Source organism: Macaca thibetana, chromosome 8, assembly GCF_024542745.1.
Source record: "Macaca thibetana thibetana isolate TM-01 chromosome 8, ASM2454274v1, whole genome shotgun sequence".
Lineage (NCBI taxonomy): Eukaryota > Metazoa > Chordata > Mammalia > Primates > Cercopithecidae > Macaca > Macaca thibetana.
Genome location: NC_065585.1, coordinates 19,517,226 through 19,528,747, shown reverse-complemented (window position 1 = coordinate 19,528,747; position 11,522 = coordinate 19,517,226).

The window sequence follows — 11,522 nt, the reverse complement described above, 5'->3', positions numbered from 1 at the left end:
CAACTTTTCAAGAAATGCCAAAAATACAGCTGTTAGCTTGATGCCTTCTGATTTTAAAATGTTGGCTCCATTTTTTTTCAAAATACAGTGTGGTCTAAACAGAAAGCTGGATGTGGCCCAAGACTTGCTGGTTTGTAATGTCTGTCCAGCCAGGGTGACCAACTGTTTCAGTTTGTCTGGGACTGTCCTGGCTTTAGCGCTGAAAGTCCTGTATCTTGGGCCAATCAGGATATAGGTCTTGATGCAGTGTAGCTTAATTTATTTAGGAGACTTGATTTTGGAGTTCCCTCTCCCAGGTTTGAATCATGGCTCTGTCACTTACTTGGTCTGCAATCTTGGTCACCTCACTTAATCTCTATATGCCCTAGTTCATTCATTAGTCAAATGGGGATAATAAAAGTATCTACCGCTTAGGCTTGTGTTAAGAATTAAGTGGATTTCTATATATAAAGTGCTTAGAACAGTACCTGGTGTTCAGCAGATGTTATGTGAATGTTAGCTATTATTATTTGGTCTTAAAATCAGAGGACTGAGCCGGAGAGAGTAAATGCTCAGTGTAAAACCATCTAACTTCACCAACTTAAAAGTCTATCAGAGATTGTGCAGTGAAGAGATACAGGTGAGAGGTAAGGATACAAAAGACCTGGGCTTACAGTCCAGCTCTGCCACTTATGAACTGTGTGACTTTAGGCAAGTCCCTTAACTTCTCTGTGCTTCATTGCCTCTGTTTTAAGTTGCAATAACCACAACTACCTTCAGGACTTTGGTGAGGACAAATGAGGTGATGTGGGTGAATGTGGGGGCACACCTGGGAGAGGAGTGTTTCTGGTAGTGCATTGATGCTGCCTCTTCATGCCTTAGGAATGTCCAAAAAGAAAAGTTCAGGGTGATTTTTAAGGCGTGGCTTCATTGTCAAGATATATGAATGCTTCAAGACATTTAATCAATCACTTATTACTACATGTTTTATCATCTCATAAGGAAGTCCAATATGTATTGTGCCAGGGTGAGCTTTGGCCGTTCCTGTGGAGAGAAAGCTAAAGCCCTTATAATGTGCTTATTAGTGTCTGCCGTCCTTCTCAACAATCAGCCCTCAATTCTGATCTACTTTTCATTTTAAAAAATGGTCCTTTGCAAATCGTTAGTTGTGATTTTTCTGCAGGATTTTTACCTTTTTATTTTTCCATTTGAAAAATCATATCACAGTTGAGCACTTTGTTTAGGAGCCATGTGACTAATATAATTTGTATTTGTTAACTATTGTTGTGTAATGAACCATAAACTACCTAAAACTTAGTGGCCTGAAATAACAGCTACCTCTTTAGTCCTTGATTCTGCCGGACAGCTCTCTGGTCTATGCTGGGCTTGGATGATCTTGGCTGGGACTGCTCATGTGTCTGCAGTTGGCTCAGGGGTGTCTGATCTCAGATGGCCTCACTCGCATGTCTGGAGATTGGCCGGTTGTTGGCTCTTGGTGGGAGTACACCACATGTTTCTTATCATCCAGCAGGCTAACCTGGGCTGTTCACATGGTGGCAGGGTTCCGAGACCCCCAATGGTCATGTGCTCTCCAAGCCCATAATTTGGTCTTGTTTGTGGCTTTTCCATTGGCCAAAACAAGTCATAGGGCCAAGCCCAGAGAGTATTGGGAAGGTACCACCAAAGAGAGGCGAACAGATTAGGGCAATGACTGAAGTTATTCTATGACATGATTTTCAATTAAGAAAATACCAAGTTATGTAGTTAATGACTACATTTTTTCAACCTGTTGACTGGAGACAAATTCTTTAAAATATCCATGAATTGACTGTCATGGTCATGATAATCAATTAAAATGTTCACTTTTTTCATGTTTTACATTCAAATTTTATTGCTTTCTCCAGATTTTAAGAAAATCAGCCTTCCTGTAAAAAGTTTGTTAGAGAAAAGCATGCTTTAGGAAGGATGAATTCTTTATAATCTTGCCATTCCAGAGATACTACCTGTTAACAGCTTCATATATATCATTTCAGTTTCTTTACCTATGTATATCCTAATTAGCAAATTACATATGTAATTTTCTTTTACAGGAATTATTTTATTCAACAGTTATTTATTGGATGCCAACTATGTACTGAGGGGTACATACTGGAGAACAAGACAGCAGAGCCCCTGCTTGCTGAAATGAGATCCTATGATAAATATTAAAAGCAGTTTCCCCTCCTTTTCTTAATATACCTTGATATCAGTCCTTGTGAGTGTAACTATCACCACTGAATGTTTCATTTGTGGCAGACACTGGGATAAGGACTTTTCTTTTATCATTTCATTCCAATACTCACTAGAACCCTATGAAGAATGTGCTTTCATTATTCTTGTTTTATGGGCGAGGATATTAGGCATAGATAAGGAACATGAGGCAGCTAGTTAGTGGTGAAGACAGGATCTGAACCAGATCTAACATCTGACTCCAAAACTCACAATCCTAACCACTTTGGCAAAATGACTCTTGGTTCAGATAGATCCACTTTTTCCTTTATAGTGGTTGTGTAGTATTTCATTAGGAAAGCATATTAAATAATAAGTATTCAAGGTATGTGTTTCCTTATACTTAAACTACTATCTACCTTTCCATATTGTCCCAAGTGCTTGATGTGTTTTGTTCTTTATGCCACCTAATCTCTTTTGCTTCCTTGTTGGTGATTAACTTCTATTCATCCCTCAAAACCCACTGCAGATAACACTTCCGTTCAAAAGCCTCCTTCAATCTATGATCTATATTAAGTACCTTCCTTCATGGTTCCACAGTTTTCAGGGCTTTCCTCAATCATGGCACTAATTTTTTTTCCCCCTGAGATGGAGTCTTGCTCTGTCACCCAGGCTGGAGTATAGTGGTGCATCTTGGTTCACTACAACCTCCACCTCCTGGGTTCAAGCGATTCTCCTGCCTGGCACTCATTTTTGCTGTTGTGAACATTTATTTGGCTGACTCTTCCACTTGGTGATGGGCTATCGGAAGGTAAGTCTCGTCTTATTTTCTTTTGTGGACATACATAATCCCAGCACCTGGCACTTGCTTGGGGCATGAGAACCCCTTATTCATGGTTAGTTGAATTATTAATAAGTGGACTTAATATTTATGACACAAATTGTATTAAAATTCATTAATAGAGCTAAGTTATTGGTGAATAAACCTGTAAATTAATTTTTTAATAGGCAGGTTCTCGCACTGTTGCCTAGGCTGGAGTTCGGTGGTACCATTATAGCTCACTGCAGCCTCAAACTCCTGGGCTCAGGCTATCCTCCTACCTCAGCCTCCCGAGCTGCTAGGACTATCCTTGTGCCCCACCATGCTGGGCTGATTTTTTTATTTTTAATTTTTTTTGTAGAGATGGGGTCTTGCTATGTTGTCTAGGCTGGTCTTGAGCTCTTGACATTGAGTGATTCTCCTGCCTCAGCCTCCCAAAGAGCTGGAATTACAGGTTTGAGCTACCATGCCCAGCCTAATTTTTTATTATGGAAAGAACACATGCACATGGTAAAACTTCAAAAGCAAAGGACATGCCAATGAAGAGTAATGTTTTTCCATTTCACACCCCAATTCTACTTCCCACAAGTAATTACCTTCAATAGTTTTTTTATGTATCATTTTCCTAATTTCCCGTGTATCTAATCCACACACTATCACAAATGGCAGCGTACTATAACATTGTTCTGCAGCCTAACTTTTACACTTACCTGTCTTGGATGTCTTTCCACATCAATAAAACTGGTGTACTTTTTAAAAGTAGTCACGTGGTATTCAATTGTAGGAATGGTGCCATTTTTAGATTAGTTGACTTTCATGAATGGGCTTTTCATTGTTTCTAAACTTTCTTTGTTGCTTTTTTTTTTTTAAGACAACGTCTCACTCTGTTGCCCAGGCTGGAGTTCAGTGGCACGATCATGGCTCACTGCAGCCTCGACCTTCAAGGCTTATGTGCTCCTCTCATCTCAGCCTTCTGTGTGGCTGGGACTACAGACAGGCATCACCACGCCCAGCTAATTTTTTATAGAAAGGGTTTTCACCATGTTGCCCAGGCTGATCTTGAACTCCTGGATTCAAGCAATCCAATCTGCCTACCTTGGCCTCCCAAAGTACTGGGATTACAGGTGTGAGCCACCGCGCCCTGCCTCTTTGTTGCTTTTTACTGGTAACAACATTCGCTACAGTGAACACTGTTGTATTTCATTTTGCTTTCATATTTGAGTATCTCTAGGAGAAATTCCTAGAAATGGAATAGTTTTAAAAAATGACTCTGCTCTAAAATTAATAGGAGGAAAAGGGTATAGAAAAGGAATTGCACTGAATGCCAATACCTGAGTTCCGTTCCTGAATTTTTCATTTGCCCTTGCAGAGGACACATGAATTTCAGCTGCCAGCATCTGAACCCCATTCCAAATTTGGAGGGTTGTGTGATGATTGCTATGAGCAAGGCCCTGCTACAAAAGATAAAAGGGCTTTAATTTACCCCATGAAGGACAACTTATTATTATTATTATTATTATTATTATTATTATTATTTTTGAGACGGATTGTTGCCCAGGCTGGAGTGCAATGGCGCGATCTTGGCTCACTGCAACCTCCACTCCCTGGGTTCAAGCGATTTTCCTGCCTCAGCCTCCCAAGTAGCTGGGATTATGCCTGGCTCATTTTGTATTTTTAGTAGACATAGGGTTTCTACTTGTTGGTCAGGCTGGTCTCAAACTCCTGACCTCAAGTGATTCTCCTGCCTCGGCCTCCCAAAATGTTGGGATTGCACGCGTGAGCCACCGAGCCCAGCCAGATAACTTATTTTAACTAAACTCTTAGCTTCCTTGCTTTGGCTGGAATTAAATCATCAAGTGCTGGTCAGAAACTTAGACTGGCAGTTGATGACATCCTAGGCATTCCTGGAATATGATTAGCAAATCAAAACCATGGCAGTCATGGTGCCCAAAACGAGCATGTCCAGTTGTAGACACCACACACACACACACACACACACACACACACACACACACACACACACACAGCCTTGGTGCCCAAAATGAGATGTCCAGTTGTAGACAACACACACACACACACACACACACACACACACACACACACAGCCTTGGTGAATAAGAAGTGGGGAAATATATTTGTTATTACTCAACTAGTGCAGTTTGTTTGTTAGACATGATCTTTCAAAACATGAGGTCCAAAGGGAAAAATTATGAAAGGGCCCTGGAGAATAAAAAGTGTGGGAATCATTGCTGTGGTCCAGCTGTCTGATGGAAGACTTGATTCTTAATATCTCCACCAAATGATCAGCCCCTGTTTGCCTCTCCTAGTGACAGGGAACTCACTACTCTCTGATGCAGAGTAGATGCCTCACCTGGGTTCAACGCCTTCTGTAGTTTTCCTTTGCCCAGTGGAGTGTGGGTAGATGTGATTTCCCTCATTTCCAGGCCTGGCTGTGCAGACCAGAAAATACCCCTGATTCTCATTCCCTGGGCGCAATCTTCCAGGCTTTCCCCATTTCTTGTGGCTAGATGATTCCAGGTTGACTTTGAAGTCACATAATGGGAGACACAGCACCAAGCAAACTAGGTCCCTGGGAGACACAGCACCAAGCAAACTAGGTCCCTGGGTCACCCTTTTCCAGCAGATCCTCTTCACCAGAAACAAGAGGCATGAGACGAGAAATACAGTTTTTCTAGTGTTAAGACTCTGAGATTTTGGGGTTGTTTGTAACAGCTGTCAGCAATAATTATCCTGAGGGGCCAAAAACAACACTCATTCCTTTTCCTGGGTTCAGAACCTACAGAGAAATGAAGATAGAAATGAAGATAGAAATAAATGATGTTTTTAAGGATAAAAGTTGGGTTGGAGAATGTGCACAGGTGTGGCCACAACAATGGCCTTCATAATACTGCTCCCTGGAGTTAGACAGACTCGTCCATCCCATCATTGGCAACTCTGTACATTTCCAGAGTTCCTTCTTATGGTCATGCTCTTATAGATATATCCTAAAGCAGTTCCTAAAAAGAGCAGACTTATTTGTTTTTTCTCCTGAACTCATTGATCAGGTAAGTGAATCCATCTCTGATGAGGAAGGAGCCTAGTGAGGAAGCAAGACAGGAAGTGTTACCCTGGATAAGGTCCCACCTCATGGAAACAGGAGGCCAGGAAACCAAGGTTCTCATCCAAGGTTCCTTTCAGACATGAGAGTTACTGAGTTACTGTGAGTATAAGCTCCTTGAAGACAGGAGACATATCTCCTCCTTGTGCCTTTCTCATAGCACCTAGCACAATGCTAGGCACAGAGACAGTGCTGAGTCAATGCTTGCCTATTGACCAGTGACACCTCATGAGCATATATGACATTTCCCCCACTGGTTCACTTCAGAAGGAGGAGAAATTGCTGTGGTCTGACCCCTAACACTGCCAGTCCTTGCCTAACCTAACAACTTGGGAGTGTGAAAGGCCAAGCTAATGACCCAATCCTTCCTTGGGGAGATACCAGTCCTCTCCTTCTGCCCACCAAGTCCCATGCTGGGCAAGACACTTGACCCTGCTGAGTTCCTGGCCAGCACGTTGCCCTGGGGGTCACTGTGTACCTCTGAACCCCACGTTGACTGCGAGTTTCTGAAGTGCAGAGACTGAATCTTATTCATGGTATCAGTTGAGAAGTACCTGCAGCAGGTTGTGGCTGAAAAAAGAGAGGGATTTATTCTCTCTCTGCTAAAGGAGGTCTAGGGTAAGAAGACAGGCCTGGAGTGACAGCTGTGTGACATCTTTGATGTCACAGACTCCTTTGACCTGTTTTCTTTACCATCATTAGCTCATGGCTTCCATCCACAAGGTTGACTTATGGGTATAAAATGGCACTCCTATGTCCACATTCCAGGTAGCAAGAAAGAGGTGGGAGAAAGAGTTATAAGGCCCCCAGCTGAGTCTATTCCTCTCCTTTTTTGGAAGTTCCACCCAACAAAGAATGCCTATACCACATTGGCCAGAATATAGCCAAATGGTCGCAGCTCTGTAAAAGGGTGCCTGGGAAATACATGTTTTCAGTTGGACTCATTGCTTCCTCTACGAAATCAAGATTGTGTTATTAAGGGAGGAAGGGAGAGTGGGCAATGGCAGGCAACTCGCAGCACCGACCACATAGTAGGTACCTATATGTTTCATTTAATTCATTTGTTCTTTCAAAAAATATTTACTGAGCATCTGCTTGGAGCAAGTTGTATGTCTTCACATCAGGGAGAGAAACAATGCAAAATGTATAATATAATGTTAGGTAATAATAAAAGCTATGACACCAAATAAAGCAGGGAAAGGGTGGGTTTGGGGGCAATGTTAGAGTGAGTGGTCATGGCCTTTCAGAGGAGATACTGTTGAAGCAAGAACTGGAATGAAGCAAGAGAGTGAGGTATGCCAGGTTCAAAGCGGGAGAGTGCTCCTGGAAGAGGCCCTGCTATGGAGGTGTGCTTGGCACATTCTAGAAACAGAAGGCCAGCAAAGAGAAGTAGTCAGGAGCCAGATTATGTTTGATTATAGAGACTTTAAAATTTCCCCTAAGAATGCTCCTCTGGATACATCCTAGAGCAGTATGAATGAGGGGGAAGGTATGAGAGACTGAGCAGGGGACTGCTGTGTTCAAATCCAGCTGCCTACCTGTTCTGTTTTCTTTTTCTGATCACTCACTTAGATATATATTAGATGCTGTCATTCTATTTGCTGTTTTTTTTTCTCTCTCTCTCTCTGCAGTGCAGTGTGGATAATTTCTTTAGATTTGTTTCCACTAATTTTCCCTTCAGATGTGTTAATATTTTGTTTAAGCAGTACACTGGGTTTCTAATTTTCATTATTATACCATCTCATTTTTCAAAGATTTTTGGTTCATTTTCAAACAGCCTGATTGGTTTCTTATTCCTTCATCATGCACTCATTCCCTCTTCTTCTTATTTATTTATTTATTTATTTTCGAGACAGGGTCTTGCTCTCTTGCCCAGGCTGGAGTGCAGTGGTGTGATCTCAGCTCACTGCAACCTCTGCCTCCTAGGTTCAAGCAATTCTTGTGCCTCAGCCTCCCAAGTAGCTAGGATTACAGGCATGTACCACCACACCTGGCTAATTCTTATATTTTTAGTAGAGATGGGGTTTCTCCATGTTGGCCAGGCTAGTCTTGAACTCCCAGCCTCAAGTGATCCGCATGCCTTGGCCTCCCAATGTGCTGGGATTACAGGCGTGAGCCACCACGTTCAGCTCATTTCCTCTTTGATTTCATTAAATACATCAAGTTTGACTGCTTTAGGGATTGTATCTATTAATTCCAGCATCTGCAGTCCTTGTGGAGGGGGCACCATCTTTGGTTGATTCTGCTGACTCTCCCTTATAAGGATCTGTTTATCTGTGTGTTAGTGTTTTATGATTGTGACTTATGCTCCTATGAACAATATCTGTGGTAATTCACTGAAGCTTAGTTTTAAAGTATACACCTTCAGGGAATATATGTGGCTTGCTTCTGCTAAATACCCAGGTCTATTTGGATTCTTCAGGCCGCACAGGACATGTGAATAGTGGCCCCAAACACACTGTGAATGTGGGCTTGTAATCAGGAATTCTTAAAAGGAAAAAAATTTTTTTTCTTTGTTTCTTCTCCACCAAGAGCCAAAGCCCAGACCAGCACCTTTCAATCTGTGGAATGAATGTTCCTCATTTATTCACTGAGGTGTGTCCTTCTTGGGAGTTCTAACTTATTATGAGAATTTTCAGTCTGACCTCCAACCTTGCTAGGGCCTCAGGCCTTGTTTTCTACTCTTCCCAACAACCACCCAGTGCACAAGGTCTGTGACGACTTTGTCTTTTTGCCCCTGTAGAACACATACACCATTAGCTCCATTGTTGGTCTACCCTACAGATTCAAGCTTTTTTATTGTTTCCGGCATTTAAGGGATTCCTTTTCTCTTTTGCTAGCTCAGCCATTCAAAAGGAATATGGTTTTAAAAAGACTTTATTTGTGATTTTTATTGTGCTAAACAGGGAGGGTTTCTGATATATTTTATAAAAATTGCATGGCCATATTTACATTTTAGAGGGTCATTTTAGGTGGTAGGAAGAGAGGGGATTACAAGGAGGATGATCTCCTAACAGGAGACCATTTAGGACTCTATTGCCATAGTCCAGGCACAAGATTTGATAGCTTGGAATAGGAGATAATGGTGCAGTGCAAAAGGGTTGGATTTGGGTTATATTCTGAAGTTACTGATGAGAAGATTTACTGATGGTTTGGATGTGAGGTGTGAGGAAAAGAGAGGAGTTGAAATGACTCCAAAATTTTGGGCCCGAGTATCTGAGTTCAGAGTACATCTCAGTAAATGAGGGAATGATATGCATTGATAATATTCCCTCATAAGAAAAGGTAGCTGGAAATGTAGGTGGTTGGAGTCCTTTTTTCCAGGATCTGATCATTCCTAGGAAAGTGAACCAATGGGCTTCTAGATCCACAAAGGTGGGGAACAAATCTTGAAGTGTAGTGAGACTGTTGAGACCTGAAAATCATTCTCTACCTTCCCACCATGCTCCTCCTCAGTTAGATCCACACTCTGTTGTCCTCTAGGATTAAATATAAAATATAAAGGAATGCCTGCATGGGAGGAGGAGTGAGTGCCCATCACTGAAGCATATGCACAGGCTGGATCAGTGGTTCCCAGGCTTTTGGATCATGGTGACCTGTAAAATTAAACTAAGCACCATTGATGGATGAATGGATAAGCAAAACTTGGTATACACATACAGTGGAATATTATTCGACTTTAAAAGGAAGAATATTCTGATATATGCTACAATGTAGGTAAGCCTTGAGGGCATTATGCTAAGCGAAACAAGCCAGATGCAAAAGAACAAATGCTGTATGAGTCCATTGATAAGAGGTAGCTTCAATTCAAATATCAGAAAGTAAAATTGTGGTTGCCAGGGACTGGGAAGAGAGGGGAAATGAGCTGCTGTGTAGTGAGAACAGAGTTTCAGATGAGACGGTAAAAAGGTTCTGGAGGTGAATTGTAGTGATAGTTGTACAACACTACAACACTGTGAATGTACTTAACGACACTGAACCATACACCTCAAAATGGCTAAAATGGTAAAAGGAAAATTAACTTAAGCAGACTACATCATAACTTTGCCAACTTTTAGTTCTGTCCATTAAAGGTATCAAAAACCAAACTGCAATCTGTCGTAACCATTATGCCATCCACAGAAATGAGACTTTTAACCCTAAGAAAGTAAGTGCTTTCAAGACACAGGATAATTCTTTGGTAAAGTTTTAGCTTTATGGAAAAGTTAAACAATAAAACAATAAAATAATGAACAATAAAATACATGGCTTTAATTTCTTTTACATTCCACACTGTGTGGACTAGTGTGGCCAGTGTCTGCAAAGTCCTGGGATGGCTGGATGGCCCCCCTGTTGGGAAAAGTGAGGAGGGACTCAAGGAGGGTTGGATTCAAGCCTCTCATGACATATTTGCTTAAGGGATGCATGGGTGGTTGGAAGGTGGGCTACAACTAGGGTGACCACATGGTACAGTCCTGTACCTGCTACTCACCACAATCATTAACAGTGCCCCCTGGTCACTCTTCAAACCATACTTGTTTGGGTGCTAAATGCTGTGCCCACCCTGGTATCCCATCTGTGCAGGAGGAGAAGCTGGCCAGGGGGCCTCCTGCTAGGAGAATCTGCTCAGTGAAAGTCATGCAATCTGTGTTTGTAAAGGGCCTTCCCAGGTCTTGGCAAGTGGCAGATTCTTGATACACGACAGTTATTTTTATCCAGGCTGTCTAGAAAAAGCACAGGCTTTGGAGTCCTCAGATTTTGGATTGAATCCCTGTTTACTAGAGTTTTGACCTTCAGCGAGTTACTTAAATTCCCTTAGCCTCAGTTTCTTATCTGCAAAGTAGGGTCAGTGAAACCTCTCTTACAGGGTAGTTTGGAAGTGGAAAGGAAATATGCAAAAGGAAATATAACAACTTCCTTCCTTCCTTCCTTCCTTCCTTCCTTCCTTCCTTCCTTCCTTCCTTCCTTCCCTCCCTCCCTCCCTCCCTCATTCCCTCCCTCCCTTCCTCCCTTCCTATCAGGATGGCATATCTAGCCTCCTGATCTCAATCCCTTAGATTCTTCCCCAGACCCAGCTAGGAGGACCCTTCTTGACTGGCAAGGTGAGATTCAGCTCTGTTGGGGTGTCTACTTCCCCATTCACGATGGCTTATTTGAATACATTCTGCACTGGGACTGCAGGTGTCTCTGCTAAGAAGTTAAGTATGAGGGTGGGGAAGACGAGAGATGACTACTGAGACAAAGAAAACAGAAACCTCTGCTCTCAACGGGCTTGCAGCTTCTTGGGGTTGGAACATATATTCCCACCTGAAATGGTCCAAGAACCTTTCAACCGGTGGTCTCAAGGAGGGCAAAAGCTGTCTTCATTTCCAATTTTATTGCTAATTTTCTACGGACTTCTAAATATGATCTTTCAGT